The sequence below is a fragment of the Carlito syrichta genome, unplaced genomic scaffold (assembly GCF_000164805.1).
Source record: "Carlito syrichta isolate Samal-C Ts95f unplaced genomic scaffold, Tarsius_syrichta-2.0.1 Scaffold94740, whole genome shotgun sequence".
Taxonomy (NCBI): Eukaryota; Metazoa; Chordata; class Mammalia; order Primates; family Tarsiidae; genus Carlito; species Carlito syrichta.
The window spans coordinates 281,261-292,135 of NW_007038836.1; the positions used below are offsets into that span (position 1 = coordinate 281,261).

Sequence of the window (10,875 nt, forward strand, 5' to 3'; positions counted from 1 at the left end):
GGGTCAAATGCTAACAATTAGCATTACATGTATAGCAAGTACCACCCGCAAATGCTTGCACATCTCACAAGTTTAAGAAGACTGAGACTTTTGTTTTCCTATGGACTTAAAATAAAAAGAAAACTACTTGTATGGCATATGGACACAATTTTCTGTTCTACATGACACTGGGGATTCTTTCAGCATCCGCCCCCGCCTCCACTCCGGCTCCCCGCCCCGGGCGCCGCCCCCGCCGCTCGAGGCGCTTCACTCCGGCGAGCCCGGAAGGGCCCCGGACTCCGACAGCGGCTCGGACGCCCCCTCGGACGTGGGTCCCGGGAGCCCGGCTCCGGCCGCGGAGGTGAGCGGGAGCTGAGACGAGGAGAGGGGAGTTGGGGGGCGCCTACGGCCAAGGCTGAGTGGGGAGTCTGGGATGGAGCCGGGGCTGCAGAGGCCCGGGGATGCGCAGGGGCCGCGGGGAGGCGGTTGAGGGAGGCTGGAGAGCAGCTTTAGAATGGAATCTGGGGGAAATGGAGGGTGTTGAGCCGAGGGCCTGCGGGGTACGGAGAGGCTGGGGGGCGAGAGGGCGTGGGAGACGGGAAGACGCCAGAGGCTTTTGAAAGCTGCGTCGCGAGGGCAGAAGATCTCAGGGTCCGCAGGAAAGTGGACCCGGAGGAGGGGATGCTCTGGGCTTCGGCCGTGGGGGTGACGGTCGGAGGAGCAGGACCCGGGCGGCGCTACCCCACGGCGAGGGCACCACGAGCCGTCTGACCTGCGTGGGGCTGGTGGTCACGAAGGGCAGGATTTCGGTTTGACTCGAAGAGGGAGGGCTCGTGGATGGGAGTCGTCTGGCTTGAACAGGGCTGAGGGAGGCGTTGAAAAAAGAGAAACGTGGTCAGGAAAGAAAAGGATCCCTTAGGGAGCTAATTTTGGGCTTTGGCATTTTTACAGGTGGCTTTCAAAGCGTCCCAGATCACTAGGACAATGCACTTGGATTGTGGGGCTTTCTCGTTTTGCACAGTGGATCCTTTTAAGACTCTGGGAGGCAAGAGGCGGTGTAAATCACTGATTTGCCTAAAGAACTGGGGGGAGTAGTGGAGAGGAAGTGGTTTGAAAAAGGTTGTGAGAGGAGTGATTCTGCAAATAGATCCTAAAAGAAGGTTTTGTTCGTTATCTTTACATTTTAAAAATTAAACAAGATTTGAGTACTCGGATTTTACAGATGCTCAATGAAGACTGGTTCCACTTCCACAGTTTCGGTTGACACATTTTTGCCACACGGTAAAAATATGGTCTTTGTAAGTTTCTGGGTTAAGGGGGCACATAAGACTAGAAGTGAAATCATCACAGTGCAGGCGTGTACCAGGCCTTCCTTTAACTGATATTTCAGGTTTGGAATTACTTCTTGAAAATTTGAAGGCTACTTTTGACCGATTTTTCAGGACCAATATTCAAATACTATTTTGCAGACATTGTATGAATAATATTTTTAGTACAGTGATCTAGAAAATTAAGGATAGAGGATGCTTGTCGTTGGCAGCCAACATAACTGGGACAGGTGGATACACAGATGTTTTTAACAGAAGACAGAGTACTGAAACATAATTATGCTAGAAAAATGATGATTGCAGTATTTACATTCACTTTAGTAGAAATAAATTAATTTCCCTTTGTAGTTGTTAAATCATAACATGGCTCCATAAAGCCTTTGTTTGGCTTTAGCCACATTTCTCATATGTTTTTCTTTCACAACTTTTAATTTGATTATAGACTTGTAAAGTTGTTGACCATTTCTAAACAAACTTTCAATCCAGTATTTTCTATTCTAAACAATTATCTACTGTTTGATCTTCATGAGATGATAATCTGATTGGCAACAAGCTTTCAAATGAGTCTATGTGTATAAATCACATACTTTCAAATGCTCTGTGAAATAATAATTATTTCTTCAAAGGAGAGGTGAATTCTTAGCTTTACTGTTAGCCAGGATTGTCAAATGATTAATTTTCATTTATTTAACTTAATAAAAATTATTTTTAGTTGAAGTTTACATAGTATTATTGTTTATTTCTTGTTTACCCTTAGAAGAGTGAGATCTTCTATAGTCCTTGTTCTTACTTAGCATTGAATAAAAGCCCTGGCATGTAAAAATTTGCTGAACTGAAATACAAGAACTCACTATTAAGATTACATCTTAGCCGGGCTCGGTGGCTCAGCCTGTAATCCCGCGCCTTGGGAGGCTGAGGTGAGTGGATTGCCTGAGTTCGAGACCCGCCTGGGCAACTTGGCGAGACCTTATCTCTACAATAAATCAAAAAATGAGCCAGGTGTGGTAGCGCGCGCCTGTAGTTCCAGCTACTCGGAAGGCTGAGGTGGAAGGATCGCCGGAGCCCAGCAGGTCGAGGCTGCGGTGGCCGGGAGCGGCCACTGCACTCCAGTCTGGGCGACAGAGTGAAACTCAAACTCAAACTCAAAAAAAAAAAAAAAAAAAATTACATGTTAATATTGCAAAGTTAAAGGGAGAAACTGTTAGATGGAGTTGTACAATTAATATTATTAGTATATATAATGGTTGTTTTATTTTTGTTTCCCTCTGTTAGTTCTCACAGCCAGTTAGTTATAAAGAAAATCAGTTTATATGAGATATGAATACAGTTCCATATTCTGCTAAATTACCTATGAGCTTTTTTGAAAGATTGTGGCATTTGGTGGAAAAATACAGTATGAGCTATTGTAATTCTTTTAATGGATGTAAGCTATAGAAGAGGACTACATTTTACTCCCAGACTGAATGTTTTACTTTTTACAGAGAAGGAGAGGAGGAACATTTTTATAGTTTATATAATGGGTTTGAAGTCTTGAGTCAGTTTCTTACTTTTCCACTATGTTGATTGAATTTGGGGATGTAGCATATTTAAAAAGAAAGATCTTACCAGTCAATATGTTAAAATGCCAGCCTAATTAGAGTAAGAATTAGAATTTTAGATATTTGGCTTCTTTACTTGTGTGCTCTGGTATACAGCCAGGTCAGGAACCCTTCACCAAATTTTGGTTGTATAAAGCCTTTTGCTGTAACCAAGGATACAAAATGGATATAAATCTGTCAGATTCTTATTAATCGAGCTGAGACAGTTCTGCATGTGGCATAGGGGGTTAGGTGCAACCTGATAGTGGAAGTCTTAGTTTAAAGAATAGTTGGTATCACTTCTCAGCCTTTTGGCTAAAGATTAAGTGTAAAGAATAGTTGGAGCCAGAAAAAATTTGTGTTCTTTGGTATGGATGACAACTTTGTGTGAGTAGCTTATGAGTGCATGGTCAGGGCATCAAAAAATGTTCAAGAACTGAAGTGTAGCTGAAAGAATGATGATATAACTGAGGAGGCAATTCGATTTTTTAAAAAAAATGTACTGCCCTAAATTCTACATCCCAGAAGTGGGACATAACAAAACAGTAGAAATATTTAATGTAGAGAGTGAAAGAGCCCATCCAAGGAGTAGCTATTAATAGATTGATCTTTATTTATTTAAAAAATATGCATATATGCCACATGTGCTATTTTTTAGGACATTTTGTGCCTCTTAAAAAAATTTAAAGTTGTTTATTTGTTTGTTTGTTTTTCAAGTTGGAGTCTCACTTCATCACCCAGGCTAGAGTGCAGCTCATGGCTACCCCAGCGCCGACCCACTGGGCTCAGGTGATCTTTCTGCCTCAGCCTTCCAAGTAGCCAGAACAGTAAGCACGCACTACCACATCCGGCTAATTTTTTTGTTATTTTATTGTAGAGACAAGGTCTTGCCAAGTTCCCCGGGCTGGTCATGAACCCGCTGACTCAGGCAATCCATTCGCCTGGGTCTTCCAAAGTGCTGGGATTATAGACTGAGCTGTTTGTTTTTAAATAATCGGAGATTCACAGGAAGTTGCAAAGATAATACAGAAAGATTCCATGTACTTCTCACTCAGTTTCATCTTACATTATTATAGTATAGTATCATATCAAAATTAGAGAATTGACGTTGCTTCAATATGTATGTGAAGTTCTGTGTAATTTTGTCTTTGTAACCATTGCCCTTATCAGCATACAGAACTATTCCATAACTACAAAGATCTCACTTGCTACTCCTTTATAGTTATCTCCAGTCCCTGACACATACCATCTGTAACCCCTGGCAACCACTAATCTATGTTTTCCATTTGTATAATTTTGTCAGTTTGAGAATGTTACACAAATGGGTCATCCAGTGTGTGACCTTTTGAAATTGACTTTTTTTCACTCAACAAATGCCTTTGAAACCCATCCACATTATTGTACATATAATAGTTTATTCGTGTTTATTGCTGAGTAGTATTGCATGGTATTGGTATACCATGGTTTATTCACACATTGTAAGATATTTTGGTTTTTTACGTGTTTCAGCTCTTACGAGTAATACCACTATGAGCATTTGTGTATAGATTTTTGTGTAGACATAAGTTGTTTCTCTGGAATAAATGCCCAGGAGTACAACTGTTTGACTTTCAAATGTCGAATCAGTCTTGCTTCCCTGAAATAAACCCTATTTGGTCATGATGCATCATTTGTTTACTTATTGCTAAGTTCTGTTTGGTAATTTTGTTAAGGATTTTTGCTTTTATATTCATGAGGGATATTGGTCCCTCCTATTACAGTTTTTCTGTAGGTGCCGTCTTCATGGTGCTATGTGGAGGTTCAGGTTTTCTACTGGCATCTCGGTCTTGCTCTCTCTCTACTGTGGGGAGGGGAGGAGTTGAAGAGATGAGGTTTGTGGATGACCTTGTTACCACTGAGCAGTGATGCTGGTCCTGACCCTCCACCAAGCTTCCTATGGCAGCACCTCAACAAAGAAAGGGGGGCTTCCTCATACATGCTGTGTAGGTTAGAAGTCCACGTTCTGCATATGGTCTTCTCTGACACCCTGTTAGGAGATTGGGGAAGACTTGTAACTGCTAGGCAGTGGTGACAGTCCCAGCTCCCTACTTGGCCTTCTCTGATACCATCCTGTTGTGGGCGGGAGATATGGTCTGGCGGGGTTAAAAAACTTACACTCTCCACTTGACTTTTCCTGCTGTGGTAGGGGTGGAAATGGGGCCAGTTTTTTTTTTTTTTCTATGGTGTTTGGCTGAAATAGAGTGGTTATTTTCTAAAAGTTTTCTATCTTTCTGGATATAAATGTCAGAAAAATGTAAAGTATCACTGGACATGGTGTTACATACCTATAGTACCAGCTGCTTGGGAGGCTGAGGTGGGAGGATAACTTGAGCCCAGAGTTTGAGCCCAGCCTGGGCAAAAGATTTTTTTAAAATAGCTGGGTGTGGCGGCACATACCTGTAGTCCCAGTTACTCCGAAGGCTGTGGCAGGAGGCTAACTTGAGCCCAGGAGTTTAAGGCTACAGTGTGCTGTGATTACACTACTGTCCTCCAGCTTGAGTGCCTCCAGCCTGAGTGACAGAGCAAGACCCCGTCTCTTAAAAAAATAATAATAAAGAGTGCAAAAGGATATGCATAGTAAAGAATAACTCTCCCTTCTTCTGTGCTTCTACTTTTTTGCGGGGGGGTTGGAGTCTCGCTCTGTCGCCCAGACTGGAGTGCAGTGGCCTCTCCCAACTACTGCAGCCTCGACCTGCTGGACTCTGGCTGTCCTTCTGCCTCAGCCTTCCGAGTAGCCGGAATTACAGGCACGCACTACCACGCCTGGCTAATTTTTGATTTATTGCAGAGATGAGGTCTCACCAAGTTGCCTAGGTGGGTCTTGAAACCGCGGGCTCAGGCAATTCACTCACCTCGGCCTCCCAAGGCGCAGGATTATAGGCTGAGCCACCAAGCCCGGCTATGTGCTTCTACTTTTTAGAAACTGTTTGTCATTCAATTTGTCATTTCATTCCATTCTAGTTTCAGTCCTCACAATCTGTTTTACACTCTTGTGACAATTATTCTTTCTAAAGAACACTGATCGTGTCATCCTCTTGTTCGGAAATCTACAGTGAATCCTATTATCTGTAGAATGTTCTTAACTTGACAATTAAAGGTTTTCATGGCTCTCTCAGGTCCTCACTTGTAAGGTGGCAAAGAAAATAAGGAACAGCAGTCATGCCAAAAAGGTGCTGGGATTACAGGCTGAGCCACTGAGTTCGGCAGAACGTGAACTTTAAAATGAGATTGCCTGGCCGGGCTTGGTGGAACGTGAACTTTAAAATGAGATTGCCTGGACGGGCTCAGTGGCTCAGCCTGTAATCCCAGCACCTTGGGAGGCCAAGGCGAGTGGACTGCCTGAGCCCGTGGGTTCGAGACCCAGCCGGGCAACTTGGTGAGACCTCGTCTCTACAATAAATCAAAAACTAGCCAGGCGTGTTAGCGTGCACCTGTAGTTCTGGCTGAGGTGGAAGGATCATTGGAGCCCAGCAGGTTGAGGCTGCGGTGACTGGGAGTGTGCCATTGCACTCCAGTCTGGGCAACAGAGTGAGACTCCAACTCAAAAATAAAATAAAATAAAATGAGATTGCCTGGGCTGGACATGGTGGCTCATGCCTGTAATCCTAGCACTTTGGAAGGCCGAGGCAGGAGGATCTCTTGAGCCTTAGGCATTCAAGACTAGCCTGGGCAACATAGCAAGACCTCGTCTCTACAAAAAATAACAAAATCAGCTAGATGTGGTGGTGTGCTCCTGTAGTCCCATCTTCTTGGGAGGCTGAGACAGAAGGATTGCCTGAGCCCAGGAGGTCAAGGCGGCAGTGGGCCGTGATAATTGTACCACTGAACTCCAGCCTGGGTAACCAAGTGAGACCCCGACTCAAAAACAGATAAAAGAGAGAGATTGCCTGGGTTGTAAAGTTATCTGTACTCCTTCCTAATATAAGTTTATTTTGGGCAAGTTACCTAACCCGTCTATATCAGTTGTCTAATCTGTGATCTGAGGAATTTCGCAGTACCTACTTTATGTAGTTGTGAGGATTATTTGGACATATAAGTAAAACACTTGGAACAGTTCCACACACATTGTAAATGCCAATAGCTAATTTAACTATTACCTAATTGCTACTTCCTGAAAATGATTCAGGAGTTCTGAACACAATTCAGAACTTGGGTTAAGTTAGGGTACACAGCCTTTTAAGTAACAACACTGCTGACATCAAGTATCTTCTGCCTGCACTCCTGCCTGCTTTCTAGTATTTTAACTAGGTATTGATTGGATAGCTGATGGTTCTCAACATAGAAGAGTTAAATAAACAGATCCTCTTGGGACTTTTTATATCAGAAAGGATTAACTATTTCACACCAAGGAACAGTATGTACTTTTGTCTACTGTACTTCCTTTGAAGGATGCAATAACAAACTATTTGTTCTGGTTGATTTCTTTCTCATTTTGTGTAGTTAACTCTTCCCAAGTGATATACCCTATTTGTCTTTATGGACAAATTTAAATAACTATTTAACATTTCCCATATCATTTTGAATCCTAAATCTGTTTTATCAATTTAACAGCCCTCTGAAATTGGTCTGGTTCAGATTTTTTAGTAATACAAAAACAGGGAAAGCTAAACTATATTGTTTATGGATATGTGCTTAAGTATAAAGCTATAAAGGAAAACAAGGGATTATCACAAAGATGGGTTTGTGGTTATCATGAGATAGGAGAAAAGAGTGTTATTTTGTTTTATTTTTTTAGAGACAAGCTCTCACTCTGTTACCCATGCTGGAGTGCAGTGGCATGGTCATAACTCATTGCATGGTCAAACTCCTGACCTCAAGCAGTCTTCCCACCTCAGTTTCTCAAAGCTCTGGGATAACAGGCATGAGCCACTGTGTCTAGCACTAGAGGGTTATTGATTAAGTGTTATACAATGATACTGGACAGGTGACCTGGTGGTGGTTACAGAGTTAAGAGAAATGAATGGTTACAAGTCTGAGATGGAAAGATTGGCTCTTTTTTTCTTTTTTTGGAGTCCTAGTCTCACTCTGTCGCCCAGGGTGGAGTGCAATGGCATGCTCATGGCCATTGCAGCCTCAACCTGCTGGTCTCAGGCGATCCTTCTGTCTCAGCCTTCCAAGTAGCTGGGACTACAGGTGCATACCACCATGACCAGTTAATTTTTTCATTTATTGTAGAGACGAGGTCTCACCATGTTACCCAATCTGGTTTCGAACCCGCAGACTCAGGCAATCCTCTTGCCTCAGCTTCCCAAAGTGCTGGGATTGCAGGCTTGAGCCACTACACTCAGCCAACTGTTTGTGTTGTATGATTAGAACATGTATATATCTGGTTTTAGTACCTAAATAGCATAAATTTCAGACAGACGTTGAGGAAAACGTATTCTTCTATAAAAGAGCCTTTTAACAAAAATTGACACTTCATTATTATGAAATATAGAAACCTTACTTTCTTCCATGCTTCCTTCTATATTGTAAATCACCTTAAAAATCACCTTGATCTTGTTACCAGTGTACTTCTAATTCTAAAGATATCCATTGTCTCTTCTTTTGGACTTGTTTAAAATTAAAATGATTAGCTAGTTTCATTTGACATCTTCAGATCTGAGTTTGTTATCTGTGTAGTAAAATGAAATTATATAGTCTGTGGGATTGTAGAAAATGGTTTCTTTACACAGCCTTAGGTTTATATTAGGCAAAGTTTAAATGAAAGCCATTAATATTTTGAGAAAAACCCCCAAAGGCATTTGAATAGTTACATGAATCTTACTATTGGAGATTTGTGTTGTTTTGCTGTGATCTTTTTTTTTTTTGAGTCAGTCTCACTCTGTTGCCCAGGCTGGAATGTAGTGGCATGCTCATGACCACCCCAGCATGAACCTGCTGGGCTCAGATGATCCCTCTGCCTCAGCCTTTCAAGTAGCTGGAACTACAGGTGCATGCTACCATGTCCAGCTAATTTTTTATTAACACCTGGCATCATAGTACAGTGGTTACAAGTAGAGGAAATAAACAACTAGATAAATCCAGAATGTGGGTTATTCTATAAAGAACTGCTCTGAACTCAACCCCCCTCCCCATTCCCAAAAACAGCTGGAGCTCTTTCTGGACCTGAAGAGATGTGATGACCAAGGGTAATGCATGAACCTAAATTGAATCCTGATTTGGGAGAAAAAACAAATATAAAAGACATTTTGGCTTTGGGAAGCCGAGGTGAGTGGATTGCCTGAGCCCGCGGGTTCGAGACCCGCCTGGGCAGCTTGATGAGACCTCATCTCTACAATAAATCAAAAATTAGCCGGACGTGGTAGCGCTCGCCTGTAGTTCCAGCTACTCGGAAGGCTGAGGCAGAAGGATCGCTGGAGCCCAGCAGGTCGAGGCTGCGGTGGCCGGGAGCGGCCGCTGCACTCCAGTCTGGGCGACAGAGTGAGACTCCAACTCAAAAAAAAAAAAAAAAAAGACACTTTGGGAACAATTAGAGGTGATATTATGGTCAATTTTCTTAGGTGTGGTAATGGGTATTGTACTTATACAGGACGTTATTATTAGACGGTGCATACTGAAGTATTTATCATGAAAGTTATAATGTCTTCATCCTAAATGGTTCCACAGTGTCTTCAAAATATGGTAACAATACTAAAAATAAATCTGTGGTAAATCTATAAATCTCTGATAGGATTTAGTAGCTTTATTTTTCATCTGTTCTCTAGTTCCAAGGGAAAGCAGCATGAAGTGGTAGAAAGAGCACTGAATTAGTTGTCTAAATTCTTGGAGTTTAATTTCATCATCAGTGTTAACTCTCTAGGTGACATAAAATAATCTAAACATGTGTAAAGCAAATATGGCAAAATGTTTAAATTCTGATTTTTTTTTTTTTGAGTCAGGATCTCACTCTGTCACCTAGGCTAGATAGAGTTCAGTGGCATCATCTTTGCTCATTGCAGCTTCTACCTCCTGGGCTCAGGCGATCCTTCTGCCACAACCTCTGGAGTATCTGGAACTACAGATGTGTACCACAACACCCAGCTAATTTTTTGATTTTTTGTGGAGACGAGGTTTTGCTGTGTTGCCCAGCCTGGTTTCGAACTCCTGGGCTCAAGCTATCCTCCCACCTCGGCCTCCCAAAGTGCTGGGATTACAGGCATGAGCCATTGTGCCCAGCCTGTTTAAATTATTAATGGGACATTTTACCATTTTCCATTGATACTAAGTGCTTGGTTGAGAAAAAGTAGTTGTACAGCTTATTGAAATAAAACATGTCATTCATCCCAAAGAATGCAAAAGTACATATATATTTAATGAGAAGAGAGCTGAAAATGATGTCCTGTCTAGTTTCCCAGGAAATTAAGGGAGAGAAAAAAAACACAAACTTACATTGCCTTTCTTAGAATTGAACCAGAATGTGGACCTTAATAGAGAGCTTAAAGCTTTTAACTTTGGCTATTTCACTTGCTCTGAAAGATAACAACTCAAGGACTGAATGACCTGTACTGTGGTATAGTAGTTAGGTTTCAGTTGCAAGAAAGAGAAACTGGTCTGATCTGGACTTCTAGTATGAGATTTGAATTGGCCTGTCAGAGGAATGCTACTTTTGCCACAGTCAGAAAATTGGTATTAGGAGGCAGCATGGAAATATTGTGTTTAAGAACATACTATTTCTGCCGAGCTCGGTGGCTCAGCCTGTAATCCCACGCCTTTTGGAGGCTGACGTGAGTGGATTGCCTGAGCCCACGGGTTCGAGACCCGCTTGCACAACTTGGCGAGACCTCATCTCTACAATAAATCAAAAATTAGCCGGGCGTGGTAGCGCGCGCCTGTAGTTCCAGCTATTTGGAAGGCTGAGGCGGAAGGATCGCCGGAGCCCAGCAGGTTGAGGCTGCGGTGGCCGGGAGCGGCCACTGCACTCCAGTCTGGGCGACAGAGTGAGATTCCCAACTCAAAAAAAAAAAAGATCA

General features: G+C 42.5%; 1 protein-coding gene across 1 annotated transcript in view; it reads left to right on the forward strand.

Moving 5' to 3' along the window:
- The first annotated feature begins 254 nt into the window (after positions 1-254).
- The window catches only part of SAMD8 (sterile alpha motif domain containing 8), a 46,766-nt gene continuing 36,145 nt past the window's right edge, over positions 255-10,875 (forward strand). The window contains exon 1 of the mRNA XM_008061539.2: positions 255-340. The gene's annotated coding sequence lies outside the window, so the exon portion shown is untranslated. The remainder of the gene's footprint in view (positions 341-10,875) is intronic.